The sequence below is a fragment of the Triticum urartu genome, chromosome 5A (genome assembly GCF_056163025.1).
Source record: "Triticum urartu cultivar PI428250 chromosome 5A, HENAU_Tu73, whole genome shotgun sequence".
NCBI lineage: Eukaryota > Viridiplantae > Streptophyta > Magnoliopsida > Poales > Poaceae > Triticum > Triticum urartu.
In genome coordinates, this window is record NC_141877.1 from 446,411,117 (window position 1) to 446,431,549 (window position 20,433).

The 20,433-nt window shown below is 44.1% G+C and overlaps 1 non-coding gene and 1 pseudogene across 1 annotated transcript; both read right to left on the reverse strand.

Moving 5' to 3' along the window:
• Window positions 1-20,433, reverse strand: part of LOC147971848 (serine carboxypeptidase 1-like) — a 168,489-nt pseudogene that overhangs the window by 102,281 nt on the left and 45,775 nt on the right.
• LOC125517800 (small nucleolar RNA snoR80) lies at window positions 10,487-10,620 on the reverse strand. Its single transcript, XR_007287808.2, has one exon. It is a non-coding gene; the product is annotated as a small nucleolar RNA snoR80 (small nucleolar RNA).

Consider the following 20,433-nt stretch of genomic DNA (forward strand, 5'->3'; position numbering starts at 1 on the left):
TATAAGCAGGGTTATAGGAATCCTGAGATTCCCCTCCCTCCGCTTTGGAGGAGAAGCTTCTTCTATGGCTATGGCCAAAAGGAGAAATAGTCCTGTTCATTATATTCCTCCTAGAATCCAAGGCATTTCGTCGGAATACATCCTGTCTTTTCACCTTTGTAGTCCTATGCATAGTAAGTACTATAGCCCCAATCATAGCTACTAATAAAATCAGACTAGAAACCAAAAACCAGACGGAATAGTAGGTATAAAGCAAATTGCCCAATGTTTCCAAATTAGTCCAACTTCGTACCTTTCCGGCATAAACCGTATATCTCAGAGAGGTCGTATTTCTGTGGGTTGGTAGTAATGGAATGGTTTCATTATCTAAAATGAAGAACATTTCCCACCAAAAGATCAGTCCAATAATACCACTCACTGGTAAATAGCGCAATACTTCTTCGTGAATCTCCGCTATTTGAATATTGAACATCATAACCACGAATAGGAATGAAACGGCAATAGCTCCTATATGAACTACTGGGGAGATCATAGCGGAGAAGTCGAGACCTAAGAAAATAAGTAAACCAGAAGTGTCGCAAAAGACTAGGATGGGAAACAAAACGGAATGTACTGGATTTTTAGCACGTACAACCATCAAACCAGAGACCAAAGCAGGGCTCGACAAAACAGAAAGTATCATGGTACGTCGTCCTCCCTTGAAATGGAACTTGAATGCTGGAGCAAGAAGACGCATTCAAGTCGATCTATTACAACCAGCGCGGTTGTTCGTATTTCATTTTCTTCTTCCAAGCCGACGCTCTTCTTATAAAAGAAAGCACTCACTGAATTACTTACTGAATCTCGTCTTTCTCTCGGCGCCGAGAATTTTTTACGTGTCCGGGTCGATCAGAGGTTCGGCTTGCTTCTCCCCCACCCTCGCCTATGAAATGGATAACCCTTGCTGCCATAGCAGCAGGATTTTAAGGGCTTCTGTTGAAGCGGAATAGGAGGAAGCCATGCATTCTTTCAAGAATCTCCAACCCCCCCCCCCTTTACCTTCTCTTTCTATTCTATAAAAAGGCGAACATCTAATCTAGGCCCGGTCGCCTTTCTATGAAGGCGAGCAGCCCAGCCCCCTTGTTGAAATTTGGATATTAAGGAAGCCGTATTTCGCAATAGCAGCTCCGAGAAGCTGGGCTTAGGGTGCGCCTCCTGCGGTCGTTTCAGTGACTCAATTGGCTGGCTTCCCTCAGCTCAGACTGGTGTCGCCACCTCTCCCAGGACCGGAATGATTATCCCCGCCCGATGGGTCTACATTCATCCCTGAATGTCGTCGGGTACTCTTCACTTCCCCGCCATTCTTGTAACCGTCACCTGTAATCCGCGCAGGTGTGTCCGCACCCCCTAGAGTGGACGAGAAAGAAAGGATTTTTTCTCGGAGCAACCCCCCCAGGTTCCAGACCCAGGAGTTCACTTTCCCGTATGAGCATTCGGTACATATATAAGTCAGTGGAAGAGTCAAAGGGTCACCACTACTGAGGATCTCCCCCCTTATCTTAGAAGGGTCGTCTGAGGGTTCGCCGCGGTTCATTGCTGTGCTTACACACTAGGCTACCCTTCTCCGAAAGCTCCGCGGGACCACCTATCACTAGTCTTCGGCCGGAGGGGTTTATTGCACAAAAAGGCTGGGACGCGGGCTCCCGCAGAGGAAAGCCCAACGAATGTCAGATGCAAAGCCCCGCACCTCATATCATATTGGCATACTCTCCTAAAAAAAAGAGCAGACCCCATTGAAGACGGGAGTGAGGTACAACAAGGCCATTTCCGTCCACCTTCTCACGGAGCCGTACGTGGACGTTACCGCTCATACAGCTCCCAGCCAGCAAGCAGTTAGCTTTCCTCTAGAAGTCATGGAAGTGTGGATAAATCGACAGAAGGTTTTTATTTCTTAAAAAATCGCCCTAACCGTCCTAAATATGGACGGAGAGCGGTCTCGAGTTTTTCGGGGTCCTCGAGATCGCATTTTAGGTCGAGTAGAGACGCTAGGGAGTCTGTGGGCTTCCCTTGGCATTTCAAGATGGCCTCTATCGTCTTTTCGAGAGCCTCCCGTTTGCCCGTCAAGGGGCATTTGACATCCAGAGACAAAAGCAGTCCCACACGAAACTGGGAATTTTCCCCAATGGACGTAACCAGCTCTGCTTTCGCGGTCTCAAAAGGAGAAGCCCCGAACGCTTGCAGTTGCTTTTTTCTCTTTATTCCTTCTAAGCGAGCCTCTAAAGACTCTACTCCTACTTTAAACTTAGAGTCCGATTCTTCCAATTCTTCCAAAGACAAAGTAGAACTTCGTTTTGAGGAGTTTGCCCCCCGTTCGCCGCCGTCCAGCCGGCGGCTACTCTGGGATGGATCGAGGTTTAGGCCAGGGGGCTTGCTCCCTTTCTTCTGGAGCTAAGGAAGGACCTGCGGGTGGCGTTTCCGGTAAAGGGGGAATCTCAAGGAGGGTCTCCAGACCTTCGAAGTGCCCCACCACCAGGGTTGGCGTTGTGTCGACGACCCCCTCTGGCTCCGGGCTAGAGGTAATTTCGATGATCTCCCCAGCCCTTTGTTCCTCATCACCATCGCAATAACAAGAAGGAGACGCGGTGACGTCGTCATCCAGAAGGAAAAAGAAAACCCCAAAGGTATCGAATGGAATTCTACTTGTCGGGCTTGGATTCGTTTCGTTTATCAAAAATCGAAATAATAAATAACAACCCATAAATAAAAGAGAAATTACGATAACAAATCTAAAGTGAAGCCAATCGCTTATAAAAATAAACCAGTCTCCTTTTAAAAGGAACTGGCCAATTCACTTCGAAAAACTACGTTCTAACTTGAGCAGAAAAATTGGTGGCATTTGACATCTAAAGTTTCACCACCCCTACTACTGCCCGAAATCCTGCTTTGGTGAGCTTTCCCCAAGGTGACACCGAAGGTCTACCTCCTTTCGTGCGCCCCTCACCTCCTCCATGAGGATGATCCACTGGATTCATTGCAACATCATGAACAATGGGGCATCTGCCTAAGCACCGGCACCCCCACCACGCTTACGGCTCTATACCTACTAGACCTGTATTCGGTAAAGCTTTCTTTCTATATGCTAATTCTCATGCAGTTCATATTGTCGATATGAGTATAATTGCCTCGAGAAATAGATAAGAATTCCTTCCTTTACCGGTAAATGAATAGGAATCAGGTTAATAAAACCGGAATTGTTTCCGCCTTCCTCTCGAACTGAGCTATTTCTCTGAAATATACAGTTTCACATCATTACAGGAAATCCTATACCTGTGTATTACCACCCGGTATGGAGCCATCGTCGTCTTCGGCGTAGCGTGAAGACCTTCCCACGGTCTTCGAGTCGTTCTTGACTGGCTAGCAAGCACCAGTGGAATTTAACCGCCTTGTGGTCGGGACACCGCCTTCTTCTCTAGAATCACGCAAGTGGTACCGCTCCCCACGGTAAGGAGAAAGACCCTAAGGCATAAACGTAGAGCCTGAGTCCACAAGATAGTATTTTCTCGGTGACGATAGTGGCCATTTTCCGGTTCAGTGGTTGTATCCAGAAAGATTCTAGAGTCATTTGCCGTACCCTCCCAACCAACCATCACATATGTGAAACTCATGTGAAAATAAAAAGCACACAAACTCTTCTGTGTTGGCGAAACTCGTTTTCCACGATAACGTATTTGGTTTGCTGTTGGAACTCGGGCAGAAATGTGTGTCCCGGCTCCAACGCTATTCTAGAAATGCAAAAAATAGAATAATAGATGAATTAGAAAACTCAACTGTTCTTTGTGATTCGGTACCGCTTGAACTAACTGGCCCAATTCTTGGTAGGTACTTATTAGGGGGAGGGCCAACCACCGAATGAACAACGATCTCCCAGTCCCACTTGATTCCTGGGGAATTTAGGGAACCCTGCGGACTTGACTCTTTTAAGAGGAAGAAATTCGAAGTGAAATATCTAGAATATGCTTTACACTCCATTTTCACACAGGTATCCCCCCCTACCTTTCTGTAGATTGATGCACTAATAAGACTCCAAATCCTTGGTTTGAGCATCCCTTTCTTTTGTAACCTCTCTTAGGAACTTCAAACGGAACAAGGCTAGGATCCTAATCTCTATTCCTTCCTCCTTGGCGTCAGATAACTCCAATAAAGCATGACTGAAGTAGATATAAAACGTGTCGAAGAGCAATAGACTCTTTTTTTATAGAGCTTATCATTGTCATTGATTGACCAGCATGACTTATGGATTGCATTTTATACTGTGCTATTTGAATAGCGAGATTCTTGAAAGGCGGAGGAAATAGACTTTCTTGCTCCTGCATCATTCTTGCTAAGGGCATCTAAGGAACAAACATTATCTCCGCCACTACTGTATTTTTTTAATTCTTTTTTTTGCAAAACTACTAATGGCGCACCGTGTCATAGTGCACCATTACTAGTTTAAACTAGTAATGGCGCACTACGCAACGGTGCGCCATTAATATATATATATATAATTTTTTATTTTTTTGAAAAACTACTAATGGCGCACGGCCAGCAGGTGCGCCATTAGTATATTGGGTTACTAATGGCGCATGTGTGGTTGGTGCGCCATTAGTAACCTGGGACCAGCTAGATATTTTGGACAGCCACACCTACACACTCACTTTCCCCACTTCATTCCCTCCACCTCCTTCTCCAAGCTTGTCGGCTGCCTCCTCCTCCTCACCTCATTTGCACCATAGATTCATCAAAATTAAGTGGTTAAATTACCTTTTTTGATAGGTAAGTAAGGAGAAAGCTATCTTTATGTTGTAGATCTACTTTTTCTCTCCCTAGCTCGCTCCAACAACGTGCACATGCACTTTTTGTGGCCTAGCTAGATCTATATATGTTTGTGGTGTTGCATATGTTTGTGGTGTTGCATATATGTTTGTGTTTGCAGGTACCGGTATTTGAAATGCGATAGTTGCCAATATTTTGCCGGAATGTTGATTCATTTCCGTTTCGGCGAGAATTTTGGCACTATGCATTCTTTTTGGTCCTATTTTTAGGGAAAGTCATGCCAAAAAAATTTCTTGGTTCTAAAATATCGTTTTGCTCTACCCCGCGGGCGACCATGGTCCGCACGATGACCGAAGGCATCGTGAATAGGTTTTTGAGCTCCGCGAAGGCCGAGATGCTTCAAAAGAATGAGACGGAGATAAGATGTCCGTGTCGAAGATGCAAGCTGGAGAGCCTTATTGCGGACCCGGATTCCGGGCAGGTGCGGGACCACCTGCTCTTGCGTGGTTTCATGGATGGCTATCAGTGGCAAGGTGATGAATATGACTATGAAGTCGTCCATGGGGGCTGGGCAAGAAATGAGGAAGGGCAGCAAGACAACCACCGCGGCTCGGGCGGGTGAGAAGACGAAGAATCTCCAGGACATGATCACGACGGTGATGCTGTAAACAGTCATCATGTAGAAGATGCCGGACATGATGATGAGGAAGATCAAGACGAAGGGCATGATCATGAAGATGAGGATGCCGGAGCAGACGACGATGGAGGCTGGGTGCAAGACCCTCATATTCAAGAGCTGCTTCTCAAGCAGACGGATAATGCAAGAGCTGCCGCATGAGAGAAAGCCAAGCTGGATCAACTGGAGATAGACGCGGTTACTCCATTGTATGAAGGATGCAGGCCCGAGGATACCCGCCTGAAAGTAACGCTCATGGCTCTGGAGATGAAGGTAAAACACAAAATGACCGACGCATGCTTCGACGAGAACATGTCATTCTGGCACGAACGTCTTCCCAAGGGGAACAAGTGCCCTACCAGTTTCGAGGAGGCGAAGAAAATCGTGTGTCCTCTGGATTTACCTCACGTGAAATACCATGTGTGCATGAACAATTGCATCAATTGTCGGGACGAGCACGCGGAGTCTACCATATGTCCGGTGTGCGGCGTCACTTGATACAAGAAGAGGAAGAAAGCTCCTCGAAAAGTGGTGTGATACTTTCCGATCACTCCTCGTCTGCAGCGGTATTTCGCGGACCCTAAGGTAGCAAAGCTCCTGCGTTGGCACACGGATAGGGAGGAGAAGAAGCGAGAAGATGACGGAAATGATCCGGAGATAGATAAAAAAGACAAGATGCTGAGTCACCCTAAGGATGCGAGACAGTGGCAAGCGTTGAACTTCAAAGACCTAGAATTTGGGAACGATCCAAGGAACATCGTGCTGGGCGCGAGCACCGATGGAGTCAATCCGTTTGGCAGCCAGAGAAGCACACATAGCACCTGGCCTGTGTTTGTGTGGATGTACAACCTCCCCCATGGTTGTGCATGAAGAGGAAGTACATTCACATGAGTATGCTAATTGAAGGGCCAAAACAACCAGGGAACGACATCAATCTGTATCTGGGGCTGCTGAAAGAGGAGCTAGACACGATGTGGAAAACGCCAGCCAATACGTGGGACGCCGCAGAGAAAGAATATTTCCCTATGAGAGCCGCACTGCTCACGACGGTGCACGACTATCTCGGTTACGGATATCTCGCGGGGCAGGTGGTCCATGGATTTTCTGGATGTGTCAGGTGCATGGATGACACAACGTATCGCCAGCTAGATAGAGATCCCGGGTCTTCGAAAACCGTGTTCATGTGACATCGAAGGTGGCTTCGCGACGATGACCCGTGGAGGAAACACAAGGATCTGCTCGATGGTGAAACCGAACCCCGAAGACGCCCGCATACAAGGAGCGGCGAGGAAATAGACGAGCTGTTGAAAAATTGGAAAGATTGCCCACTGACGGGAAAGAAGAAAAAGGTGCCAGAGCCAGAAAATAAGCAAAAGGCGCCAGAGCCGCTGCTGAAGGTATGGAAAACGAGGTCTGTTTTCTGGGACTTGCCGTACTGGAAGATCCACCGTGTGCCTCACAGCCTTGATGGCATGCATATCACGAAGAACATGTGCGAGAGTCTGCTTGGTACCCTGCTCAACATGCCAGAGAGGACCAAAGATGGGCCGAAAGCAAGGGCAGACTTGAAATCAATGGGCATCAGGCAGGAGCTTCATGCTAATGATGATGATGATGAGGCGAAGCAGGACATAGAAATTCGTCGCAAAGGCAAAAAGGCCAAGAAGACCGGAAATGACTACCCTCCTGCGTGCTTCACTCTAAGTCAGGAGGAGATCAAGCAGTTTTTCACCTGCCTCGTAGGAGTAAAACTTCCTTACGGTTACGCGGGGAAGATAAGCAGATACCTAGACCCAGCGAAGCAGAAGTTCAGCGAGATGAAGTCTCACGACTGTCACGTGTTGATGACGCAGATACTTCCAGTTGCAATCCGTGGGATCATGGACGCGCACGTCCGTGAAACGCTATTTGGCCTATGCAACTTTTTTGACGTCATCTCTCGGAAGTCGGTTGGCGTGAGGCAACTCAGAAGGCTACAGGAAGAGATCGTGGTGATACTATGCGAGCTTGAGATGTACTTCCCGCCCGCATTCTTCGATGTTATGGTGCATCTGCTGGTCCATATCGTGGAGGATATCATCCAACTTGGGCCGACGTTCCTGCACAGCATGATGTCGTTCGAAAGGATGAATGGTGTCATCAAAGGATACGTTCGCAACATGTCACGTCCAGAGGGAAGTATAGCCAGGGGCTTTCTGACCGAAGAGTGCATCTCCTACTGCACGAATTATCTAGGCATCGAGAACCCCGTTGGTCTGCCCGTCAACAGGCACCTCGGCAGGCTCGCTGGATGGGGTCACCGTGAGGGTCGCCGCAAAATGCATGTCGACTTCGAGGGTCGACTCGCCGACTTTGAAAGAGCAAACCTAGTCGCGCTACAACACATAGACGTGGTCGATCCTTGGGTGGTAGAGCTCAAAACCTTTATTGAGAAGACGTACAATGACCGAGGCCAACAGAGGACGGACAGAGATATAATCAAAGAGCACAACTCATGTTTCACGTGTTGGTTCAAGCAAAAGCTTCTGTCGTACCCTTTACATGAGGATTCTTCCACGGAAGAACAACTCATATTCGCCTTGTCACAGGGTGCCGATCACAACCTGATGACCTATGAGGCGTACGATATCAATGGCTACACATTCTACACCGAGGACAAGGACATGAAGAGCGATGGTTATCAGAACTCCGGGGTAACGATGGAATCCTACACCGGTAACGACAAGGACAGATACTACGGAAGGATCGAGGAGATCTGGGAGTTGAGCTACGTTGGAGAGAAGGTCCCGATGTTCACTACAAGAAATATGTCAACTTGTGACCACCACTATTGGTCACTGAAAGGTCATGGTTTTTCATTTGCGACCTTTTTGTGACAAAAACAGAAGGTCAAAAGCTGGCGGTCATAAACTGACTATAGCGACCTTTCTTCTGGAATGCTTGTAGACGTTTATGACCAAAATATGTCCACTGTGGCGTTTTGGTCACTAGCAACCTCCCTAGGCCACGTAGGCATCCAGCGTGGCAAGATGATGTGGCACAAGATTCAGCCCGGTCCAATTCGGTTTTCTACATGGGCCTAGCCCAACAATTCGGCGTTTTTACTATATATTTTCTCTATTAATTTTCTCTAGCTACATGGGCCTGGCCCAACAATTTGGCCTTTTTTATTTCATGGATCATGGCCTTTTGTGATCTATTTCGTTTTTGGGCCTAAGCCTTTTTATTTACTTGGCCATCGCCTTTTCACAATTGATTCTTTTAGTAATTTTGTTCATTTTTCCTGAATTGTTTGATTTGTGGCCTTTTTAGGGCCCAAATAGTATATGTTTCATTTCCGACATATCAACAATAAAGTAACCAGTATTTTGGTCCAAAGAGCCCCAATCACACAAATTTTCATAAATGGCGACCAAAATGAGTATATTATATATATTACAATCATGCCATAGTTCACATCATCCAGGAATTTAGAACAACTACAAAAGTGCTACTATGAAATACTATAACAGCCATTCACATCATCTAGGAACATATAATTAGCTACAAAGATGAAGCGTTCCCTTTTTCCAACGTCTTGAGCTGGAGCTCCTGTAAAAGACAGGAAACGATCATTATCATGGCTGTGAATTCAGAATGAAAGCAATATCCTCAAACATACAACAGCTAGGAAAAGAATATTGAACAAAATAATACACAAATACACAAGCAGCTAGGGGTCGATCCTAATGCCAGCAAGCTCTAAGAAGACTCCAAGAAATTGATGGCTCATAATACAATCATGCTTTTGACAACAAATACTACTAGAATTAAGGCACAGAACATACTCTAAGCAGTGTTAACATCATGGCAGTAACAATTAACAGTAGCAGCTAGCAGGACATCAATCAAGCACAACAAAAGTACAACACCACACTTGGGATCTCGGGGCAAGAAAAAGATCATGTTGCTTAGGAGCTACCACAAATGATACTGATCAAGGGCAAAAACAAGTTGGTATGATATCATTCATTCATTCATTCTCATCACGGTCATACATTGAATTCATTAAAGGTTACAGATTCATTTTTTGACATAGCATTGGAAAATCACAAGAATAGTATATGAACCAAAGTGTCTAGATAAGTAGATAACACATGGAGGTCACAATCACATAGCAAAGGAAGAGTGGGATAGACCGAGGACTTACCCTCTGGACAAATCAAAGACTTCACGCTTCCTCTTCCTCGGTGGACAAATCAATGACTTCACTTCCTCTTCCTCATGCACCAACAGGAAGACCATCTCAAACACCTTGGTGCCAACAAGAAACTGTACTCACACAGTGAATAGAACAAAAGAACAGAAAGCACACATATATACTGAACAAAAGAAACAGCCAGGAATAGATGACTTAACAGTTCATGTTTGTTAACAAAACAAGTGTGGACATCTCACAGTGAGTTAACTATCTGATGACTTTAGTAAAACACATACTAGCATTTGGTGCTACAAGAGACAACAGGAATCCAACTATCCCAACATCCCAAATTGGTAAATCCATGCTGCTAAAAGGCCAATCCTAATCGGGTTGGAACTGGACCTGGTTTCAAACATGTGATCTACAACTATTGTAATACCACTGCCCAAAAAAACCTACAGATCCATCAAACTACTGTTTGTAGGTCTGGCATCAGTGGTGTCACAACGTACAGTCCACTTACAGTCATTTGGGAGAAAATTAAAGTGATAATTAGACTGCCATTACAATCTGCTGGTAACTTGCAGTCTACTTACAGCTACAATGATATCTTAAGAGTTACAGTCTAAATACACAAAACTTAAGAACATGGGAATAAACAGGCCAACCCCCACATTCCAATAATTCAAACACTCAGCAGTCAAATGTGTGTGCGTGTGCATGTAAATGTACCAATGTTATGCAAAACTATGGTGCATTCAAACTATGAGATCATTTGGTTCGCACATTTAGATCATTTAACACAGAGAAAAGAAAAATTACAGAGGACTGCATATGAATGTATGTGTCGGTTCCAGGATAAGTTGGCACATAGAATGCCACCAATCAGGATATAACACACAACATAGAATAGCTTGTAGTGTCCGAGACTAATCGCCATGAGGAACACAAATCATCCTCAGGAATTGGTAATGAACGCACATCAATCAAAACAAACATCAGCCAGAGATTCTACATATGAACAGACATAAGCAGGCACCACCATGCATATCAACGGCTAACATCAGCACACTGGAACTCGGTGACACACCACCATATGAACACTTTGAAAGGGACACAAAAAGAATGAACCTGGACACACACTGGCTCAGACCTCAGATACAGGGAATGGATGATCTAAAAAAGGGTACAAAAAAGTAACTCGCTCACAATAAATAAATAGTCTAGGATAACCCTAGTCAGGAATCCAGGAATTACATCAAAGCAAGTAAATTGAGCGTTTGATTGAACAGGCATAAAATCAGGAGGCACAATAGTCTTTCAATATCATACTAATGCTAAGTGGGCTAACTAGCGAGTGCACTCACTGCTACACATTGCCAAGTGCTGCTGCACTAAGCAACCATGCAGAAAAATTAAATTGTACGCCAGCCAGCACCCAGCAATTAACAATCAAACAAGACGACTGCTGCACATCCAGGCAAAACCAGCATCGGCGCAAAACCAACATCAGGTGCAAAACCGTGCGCAAGTGCATTGACATCAGTTTAATTAAGTCAATCATATTCATTAGCAAGCTTACATAGGAAGCAACATGAATAATTCATAAGCATGTCATCTCATCGCCAGCAACATGAATAATTCAGGGCCTACTATGTAACACAAGGACATTTCCATGACACATAAGAAGCTGAACATAACACAACGCATATGCTAAACTCATAAGCATGTCAGGTCCGCTTGTGGCCTAAATAGGTACCTGCATGAGGTAGGGAGGAGGGAGCGGGCATGCAGACGGGACCTGGAGGGTCGTGTAGTCATGGGCGAGCTTGTAGTCCTTGTAAGGAGTAGCCACCACTGTTAGCAGCCCTGACCCGGCCTAGACGCTGCCGAGCGTGTTCTTGCGGCCACTGCTGTAGGACCTTGAAGTAGATGTGTCTAGAGGGGGGTGATTAGACACTTCATGCTAAAGTTGCAATTTTTAAGCTTTTTCGGTTTAAGTGGAGTTTAGGCATAATTTCAACATTCACAATACATATCAAGCAAGTATGCAAAGAGTATATAGGCAGCGGAAAGTAAAGCATGCAACTTGCAAGAATGTAAAGGGAAGGGTTTGGAGAATTCAAACGCAATTGGAGACACGGATGTTTTTCCCGTGGTCCGGATAGGAGGTGCTATCCTACATCCACGTTGATCGAGACTTCAACCCACGAAGGGTAACGGTTGCGTGAGTCCACGGAGGGCTCCACCCATGAACGGTAACGGTTACGCGAGTCCACGGAGGGCTCCACCCACGAAGGGTCCACGAAGAAGCAACCACCCACAAAGGGTCCACGAAGTAGCAACCTTGTCTATCCCACCATGGCCATCGCCCATGAAGGACTTGCCTCACTAGCGGTAGATCTTCACGAAGTAGGCGATCTCCTTGCCCTTACAAACTCCTTGGTTCAACTCCACAATCTTGTCGGAGGCTCCCAAGTAACACCTAGCCAATCTAGGAGACACCACTCTCCAAGAAGTAACAAATGGTGTGTAGGTAATGAACTCCTTGCTCTTGTGCTTCAAATGATAGTCTCCCCAACACTCAACTCTCTCTCATAGGATTTGGATTTTGTGAAAAGAAGATTTGAGTGGAAAGCAACTTGGGAAGGCTAGAGATCAAGATTCATATGGTAGGAATGGAATATCTTGGTCTCAACACATGAGTAGGTGGTTCTCTCTCAGAACATATGAGTTGAAATTGTGTATGTGTTCTGATGGCTCTCTCCACGAATGAAGAGGAGGTGGAGGGGTATATATAGCCTCCACACAAAATCCAACCGTTACACACAGTTTTCCAATCTCGGTGGGACCGAATCAACAAACTCGGTCAGACCGAAAGGGTAAACCTAGTGACCGTTAGAGATTTTCGGTGGGACCGACTGGATCAACTCGGTGGGATCGATGTGCTAGGGTTAGGGTAAATCCAAAACTCGGTTTGACCGATTACTCAAACTCGGTGGGACCGATTTGGGTAATAAGTGAAACATAGAGTTGGCCAAGCAAACTCGGTGGGGCCGATTGCATATCTCGGTGGGACCGAAAATATTGCAATAGGTAACAGAGAGTTTGCAAGCCCATCTCGGTGAGACCGAGATCCCATCGGTGAGACCGAACTGATTAGGGTTTCTGGCAGTGGCTATGACAGGTGAAACTCGGTGGCGCCGGATAGGAATAATCGGTAGGTCCGAGTTTGGCTTTGGGTTTAGGTCATATGTGGAAGTGGGAAAGTAGCTGAGGATTTTGGAGCATATCATTAAGCACATGAAGCAAGAGGCTCATTAAGCAACACCTCATCCCTCCTTGATAGTATTGGCTTTTCCTATGGACTCAATGTGATCTTGGATCACTAAAATGTAAAATGAAGAGTCTTGAGCTTTAAGCTTTAGCCAATCCTTTGTCCTTAGCATCTTGAAGGAGTTCCCACAACCTTTAGTCCATGCCACTCCATTGTTGAACTTATCTGAAACATGCTAGATAGAAATGTTAGTCCAACAAGAGATATGTTGTCATCAATTATCAAAACCACCAAGGGAGCACTTGTGCTTTCAATCTCCACCTTTTTGGTAATTGATGGCAACATACATCAAAGCTTTAGATAAAGATATAAAGAACAGCAAGTAAAGCTTTGGAAGGGCATGTAACAAGCATAGGCTCCCCCTACATGTATGCACTCATGTAAATATGAAATATAGAGGCATGTGAGAGCATAACCATGACAGAGTAGGCAATGTGTTACATGTGTCTTGGCCATATGCATCAGAGCAAAAGATTATCAAGGAAAATACCTTCATACCTTCATGCTCATGAGTCCTTCTTGCAAACAGTATGTACATAAGCAAGAATTCCTCATACTCATGATTTTGATGCATACACTTACCTTGTAGTCTTTGGTTGGCTTAGGATGGAATGAACCTGCACAAACAAAGTTAGATAACACAGGTACATCCATTAGCCAGGGCAAACAAAAGAAACCACAAGAGTACCAAGACTGGGATGACATGTAGAGAGTAAGTACTAGGTACTACATTGAATTCAACATGTCCCCAAGAGTAAAGATATGCAATGAATTTGACTGATTTCTTTCCCTTAGGTGTCTTGCTCCCCCTGAATCTTACATGGGATATTGGGAGAAGATAGGAAACAGAAAATCAGAGCTGAAAGATACAACTGGATAGAACTTAATGCAAATAAGCGTATATGAACATGTCTTTCCCCCAAAAAGACATGTGACATCTCTCCTCTTGAACATCAAGCATCTGGGATCCTTGAGTATTTTCTCTCCCAGGAAATCTCTCTCTCCCCCTTAATAACATCTGGGAAATCTCTCTCTCCCCCTTAACAACATCTGGGATCCTTGAGACTTTCTCTCCCCCTTGAGCTTCCCTTAACAACATCTGGAATCCTTGAGACTTTCTCTCCCCCTTGATCTTTGATGTGATCTCTTTCTCCCCCTTTGACATCAATTTCCAAGAAGGGCTTTCTGGAATCCGTCGTATAGGTTTGGTCCTTGAGACTCAGCACAAAGCAAAGGATAAAATTGTGATGCTTGTAGAGGACAAGATTCATTGAGTGGAGCTGGATCAGAAGAAATGTAGAACAACTGGCAAACTGTTTTTCTGATTGCAAAGTCGGTGGCACCGAGTGGCATATTTCGGTCGTACCGAAAAGATTCGGTTGGACCGAAAATTGCAAGTCAGTGAAACCGAGTTTACACAGAGAAAAACACTTGTCACCTCAGCTCACTAGACATGTAGGATCTCACAAAGATTTGCAATGAATTACCTGAAGGATTTGCAAGGAATTAAATGCAGAAAATGCAGAACAAAAACAAAGAGAAAAGAGAAGAAACTGAAAGATCTAGATGAAGTTTTTTTTTAAAAAGAGAAAGAAAAATAAACATGCATGAGACAAATGCAATAACACAAGGAAATAACACAAGAGAACTTCATCTAGAGTTGGGCGGTGACATAGTCACCTATGTTAGAGTATATTGACTTAGGAGTCAAGTGAGAACACTTGATCATAGGTCATACTCATCGTTTAAGCTCAAAATGGGGTTACCATTTTTCGTTTAAGTATCTTGATGTATTCACATCTTGTTGAGTTGCTTTGACTCATGTCTTGGAGTAAAGCTTCTCTAAGATGGAATAACATACCTTGGGTGGTGGTGTGGTTCTTGCTCAAGTAGTTGAACTTGTGTGGGTGCTCAAGGTTGATGTAGCTCATCAAGAGTTGGGAGCACCACTTGGAGTTTGAGTTCATCTACCTACATGGGTTAGTTCTTGCAAGGAAGAGCACTTGTGTATCCAAAAATGACAATCATGAAGCTCAACATAGAATTTGTCAAAGGATATGTTTGAATGGTTTTGTGCTTCCTTGTCTTCAACCACCATTGTGTAGAGTCTTGGTGATGTAGAGATTGCTCAAGATGTGAGTGAGTCGCAATCTCATGGAATTAGATTCAACCAAGCACCTACATGGGTTAGACAACATGCAAGGTGCAAATATATCCAAGACATAAGATAGTTATCATAAGAGATATATCATGGCTTAGTCATAAGCTCATGTCTTGCATGTATCCAATGGAGTTTCTACTCCAAGTTCGAAGCATCAATGATGTTCAATTCTCCTCTCAACCTGCAAAACACTTTCTCATCAAGAGGTTTAGTAAATATATCCACTAATTGCTTATCGGTGCGAACATGCTTAAGATCAATGTCACCCTTAGCAACATGATCTCGAATGAAATGATGACGAACTTCAATATGCTTAGTTCGAGAATGTTGTACAGGATTATGACCAATTTTGATAGCACTTTCATTGTCACAAAGTAGTGGAACATGTTTCACATAGATCCCATAATCTTTAAGAGTGTGGGTCATCCAAAGTAATTGAGCACAACATGAACCAGCGGCAATGTATTCCGCTTCGGCGGTGGATAAGGATACCGAGTTTTGTTTCTTGGAAGACCAAGACACAAGAGATCTACCAAGAAATTGACAAGTACCTGAAGTGGACTTTCTATCAACCTTGTCTCCGGCATAATCCGAGTCAGAATAGCCAACAAGATCAAAAGAAGACCTCTTAGGATACCAAATGCCAAAATTTGGTGTATGGATTAAATATCTCACTATCCTTTTCACAGCCTTAAGATGACATTCTTTAGGAGCAGCTTGATATCGTGCACACATGCACACACTTAGCATAATATCGGGACATGAAGCACATAGGTATAACAATGAACCAATCATAGAGCGATAAACCTTTTGATCAACCGGTTCACCATCTTTGGTCAAATCATTATGTCCACTAGTAGGCATGGGTGTAGTCATACCTTTGCATTCTTGCATATTGAACTTCTTGAATAAGTCCTTGGTGCACTTTGTTTGAGAGACAAATGTACCTTCCTTAGTTTGCTTGATTTGCAAACCGAGAAAGAATTTGAGTTCACTCATCATAGACATCTCAAACTTCTCTGACATTAGCTTTCCAAACTTTTCACTAAAGAGAGGGTTAGTTGAACCAAATATGATATCATCGACATAAATTTGGCATACAAATAGTTCTCCATTAACCCTTTTAGTAAAAAGAGTAGAATCAATTTTACCAATTTCAAAACCACTTGTAATAAGGAACTTGGTCAAGCATTTATACCATGCTCTAGGAGCTTGTTTAAGACCATAAAGAGCTTTGTGAAGTTTGTAAACATGATTAGGTTTCTTAGGATTGACAAAGCCGGGAGGTTGTTTGACATAAACTTCCTCCTCTATTTCACCATTTAGAAAAGCACTTTTAATGTCCATTTGGTATAAGGTGATATTATGGTGATTAGCATAGGCAAGTAAGATGCGAATGGACTCAAGTCTAGCAACGGGAGCATATGTCTCACCATAGTCCATACCTTCGACTTGTGTGTACCCTTGGGCGACGAGACGTGCTTTGTTGCGAACCACTTGTCCATCTTCATCTTGCTTGTTGCGAAACACCCATTTGATACCAATGATGTTGTGGTTGTTGTCGGGCTTCTCAACCAATGTCCAAACTTGGTTTCTCTCAAAGTTGTGTAGCTCTTCATGCATAGCGTTTATCCAATCCGGATCTTCCAATGCTTCTTCAACCTTCATAGGTTCAATGCTAGAGATGAATGAATAGTTTTCGCAAAAGTTAGCAAAACGAGGTTTTGAGCGAGTGATTCTCCCGGTTTGTATATCATTTAAGATTTGCTCGACGGGATGATCTTTGGCAATTCTTGCTCGAACTCGTGAGAGCTTTTGCTTGGGTCTTCGTTGAACATCTTCTTCATCTTGTTCTTCTTCTTGGCCTTCTTCATTGTTGATGTCGTCGTTCTCTTGTCATGGTGGAGAAGGAGGTTGTTGATGTTTGTCTTGATGCATTTCCGTGTCTTCTTCATCTTCGTGTGTCCCACTTGTGGATGCTTCCGTGTCGATTCTTGGTTCACCTTGTCGTGAAGTAGAAGCTTCCACTTGGACGGATGAAGTACTCTCCTTCACCTCCGTTGGACGAATTTTGCCAATGGACAGGTCTTGGATTGCTTCTGAAGGGTCTTTGTCTCCTACATCAATTGGCAATTGCTCTACTTGCGAGCCATTAGATTTATCAAACTTCACATCTACCGTCTCTTCAACCTTTCGGGTGAAATTGTTGTAGACACGGTAAGTGTGAGAGTTTGAGCCATAACCAAGTAGGAAACCTTCATGAGATTTAGGAGCAAACTTTGAACGACGATGCTTATCAAGAATGTAGCACTTTGAGCCGAATACTCGAAAGTATCCAACTTGGGGTTTGTTACCGGTGAGAAGCTCGTATGCCGTCTTGCCGAGTAGCTTGTGAAGGTATAAGCGATTTGTTGCATGACAGGCTGTCTCAACCGCTTCTGCCCAAAAGTGCTTCGGCGTCTTGTATTCATCAAGCATCGTTCTTGCCATTTCGATGAGCGTCCGGTTCTTCCTCTCAACAACTCCATTTTGTTAAGGTGTGTGCGTAGCCGAGAACTCGTGTGAAATCCCTTCTTCGTCAAGAAAGGTGTCCACATTTGTGGTCTTGAACTCCATTCCGTTGTCACTCCGAACCTTCTTGATCTTCACGTCAAACTGATTTTGGGCCTTCCTAGCGAAGTTTCTGAAGATCTTCTGGACCTGCGACTTGTCATTAAGAAAGAACACCCACGTAAATCTTGAAAAATCATCAACTATAACTAGACCAAAAGAATTTCCACCGAGACTCTTGTAGGCGTTGGGACCAAAAAGATCCATATGAAGTAGCTCGAGTGCCTTCTTGTGGTCATGATGTTCTTCACGGGATGCCTTCCTCCAACCTGTTTACCTGCTTGACGAGCACTGCAAAGTCTATCCTTATCAAATATGACATCGTTAACTCCAAGGATATGATTTCCTTTAATAAGCTTGTCAAGGTTTCTCATGCCAACGTGACCTAGTCGTCTATGACACAACCAACCTTTTGAGGATTTAGCAATAAAGCAAGTTTTAGGTTGTGCCTTTTTAGAGAAATCGACAATGTAAAGATCACCTCTACGCATACCGGTAAACACCATTTGATGATTGTCTCGACGTAATACTTGGCAATCTACCTCAGTAAATAGGACATTCAAACCGAAATCAGCAAGTCTAGATGCTGAAAGTAAGTTGTAGCCAAGAGATTCAACGAGCATGACATTTTGAATGGAACTATCATGTGAGATGGCCACCTTACCAAGGCCAACCACTTTACCCTTTGAATTATCACCAAAGGTGACATATTTCCGAGGGCCGTCATTTTCAGCAAGCTCACGGAACATCTCTTCATCTCCAGTCATATGATCAGTACATCCACTATCAAGAACCCATTCCTTTCCTCTTGACGCATATCCCCGAAGATTTGCCGTAAGACCAAAATGTCTCATTGCATCGTCAAGATCGAAGTCACTATCATCATCATCATCATCATCATAGTATCCATGTTCATCATGATCTTGTGACTCATCATTTCCTAGAGAGGGTAATTCATTAGATAAATGATCATCAAAGTGGTCACTTTTATGAATTCTTATAGCTTCGAATATAATATCACTAATGATTCCAACATCTCCTTTAGCATGCTTAAGATTGGTAAGTTCAAATAGACAATTACCAAAACTAGGATCACTAGAGTTCATCTTACTCAAGGCAATAGATTTATGGAGAATTTCATCCAAATTTTTCAAGGAATGATTGGGAAATCGTTCCTCAAGAAATTTCCATATAGTATAGGTACAATTAAGAGTAGGCAAACTAGCAATCAAATTTTTGGGCAATCCTCTAATGATGAGCTCAATAGTTCTAAGATTGCGAATCATGTCAATATCTTCATCTAGGGTAGGATGCAAAGGATCAATATGAGGTGCACAAGGGCTAGCAATATACTTGTTCAAATGATATTGATTGAAAATTACAAGCATCTCATTTTTCCACTCATGAAAATACTCTCCATCAAGAATAGGCACTCTATGTCTAAGACTCCCTAAGGTAGACACATCCATCTTCCTCCAATGGTGATTAAACCAAGGCAATGGAGACCAAACCTCTGATACCACTTGTAGGACCTTGAAGTAGATGTGTCTAGAGGGGGGTGATTAGACACTTCATGCTAAAGTTGCAATTTTTAAGCTTTTTCGGTTTAAGTGGAGTTTAGGCATAATTTCAACATTCACAATACATATCAAGCAAGTATGCAAAGAGTATATAGGCAGCGGAAAGTAAAGCATGCAACTTGCAAGAATGTAAAGGGAAGGGTTTGGACAATTCAAACGCAATTGGAGACACGGATGTTTTTCCTGTGGTTCGGATAGGTGGTGCTATCCTACATCCACGTTGATGGAGACTTCAACCCATGAAGGGTAATGGTTGCGCGAGTCCACGGAGGGCTCCACCCACGAAGGGTAACGGTTGCGCGAGTCCACAGAGGGCTCCACCCACGAAGGGTCCACGAAGAAGCAACCACCCACAAAGGGTCCACGAAGTAGCAACCTTGTCTATCCCACCATTGCCATCGCCCATGAAGGACTTGCCTCACTAGCGGTAGATCTTCACGAAGTAGGCGATCTCCTTGCCCTTACGAACTCCTTGGTTCAACTCCACAATCTTGTCGGAGGCTCCCAAGTAACACCTAGCCAATCTAGGAGACACCACTCTCCAAGAAGTAACAAATGGTGTGTAGGTAATGAACTCCTTGCTCTTGTGCTTCAAATGATAGTCTCCCCAACACTCAACTCTCTCTCATAGGATTTGGATTTTGTGGAAAGAAGATTTGAGTGGAAAGCAACTTGGGAAGGCTAGAGATCAAGATTCATATGGTAGGAATGGAATATCTTGGTCTCAACACATGAGTAGGTGGTTCTCTCTCAGAACATATGAGTTGGAATTGTGTATGTGTTCTGATGGCTCTCTCCACGAATGAAGAGGAGGTGGAGGGGTATATATAGCCTCCACACAAAATCCAACCGTTACACACAGTTTTCCAATCTTGGTGGGACCGAATCAACAAACTCGGTCGGACCGAAAAGGTAAACCTAGTGACCGTTAGAGATTTTCGGTGGGACCGACTGGATCAACTCGGTGGGACCGATGTGCTAGGGTTAGGGTAAATCCAAAACTCGGTTTGACCAATTACTCAAACTCGGTGGGACCGATTTGGGTAATAAGTGAAACATAGAGTTGGCCAAGCAAACTTGGTGGGGCCGATTGCA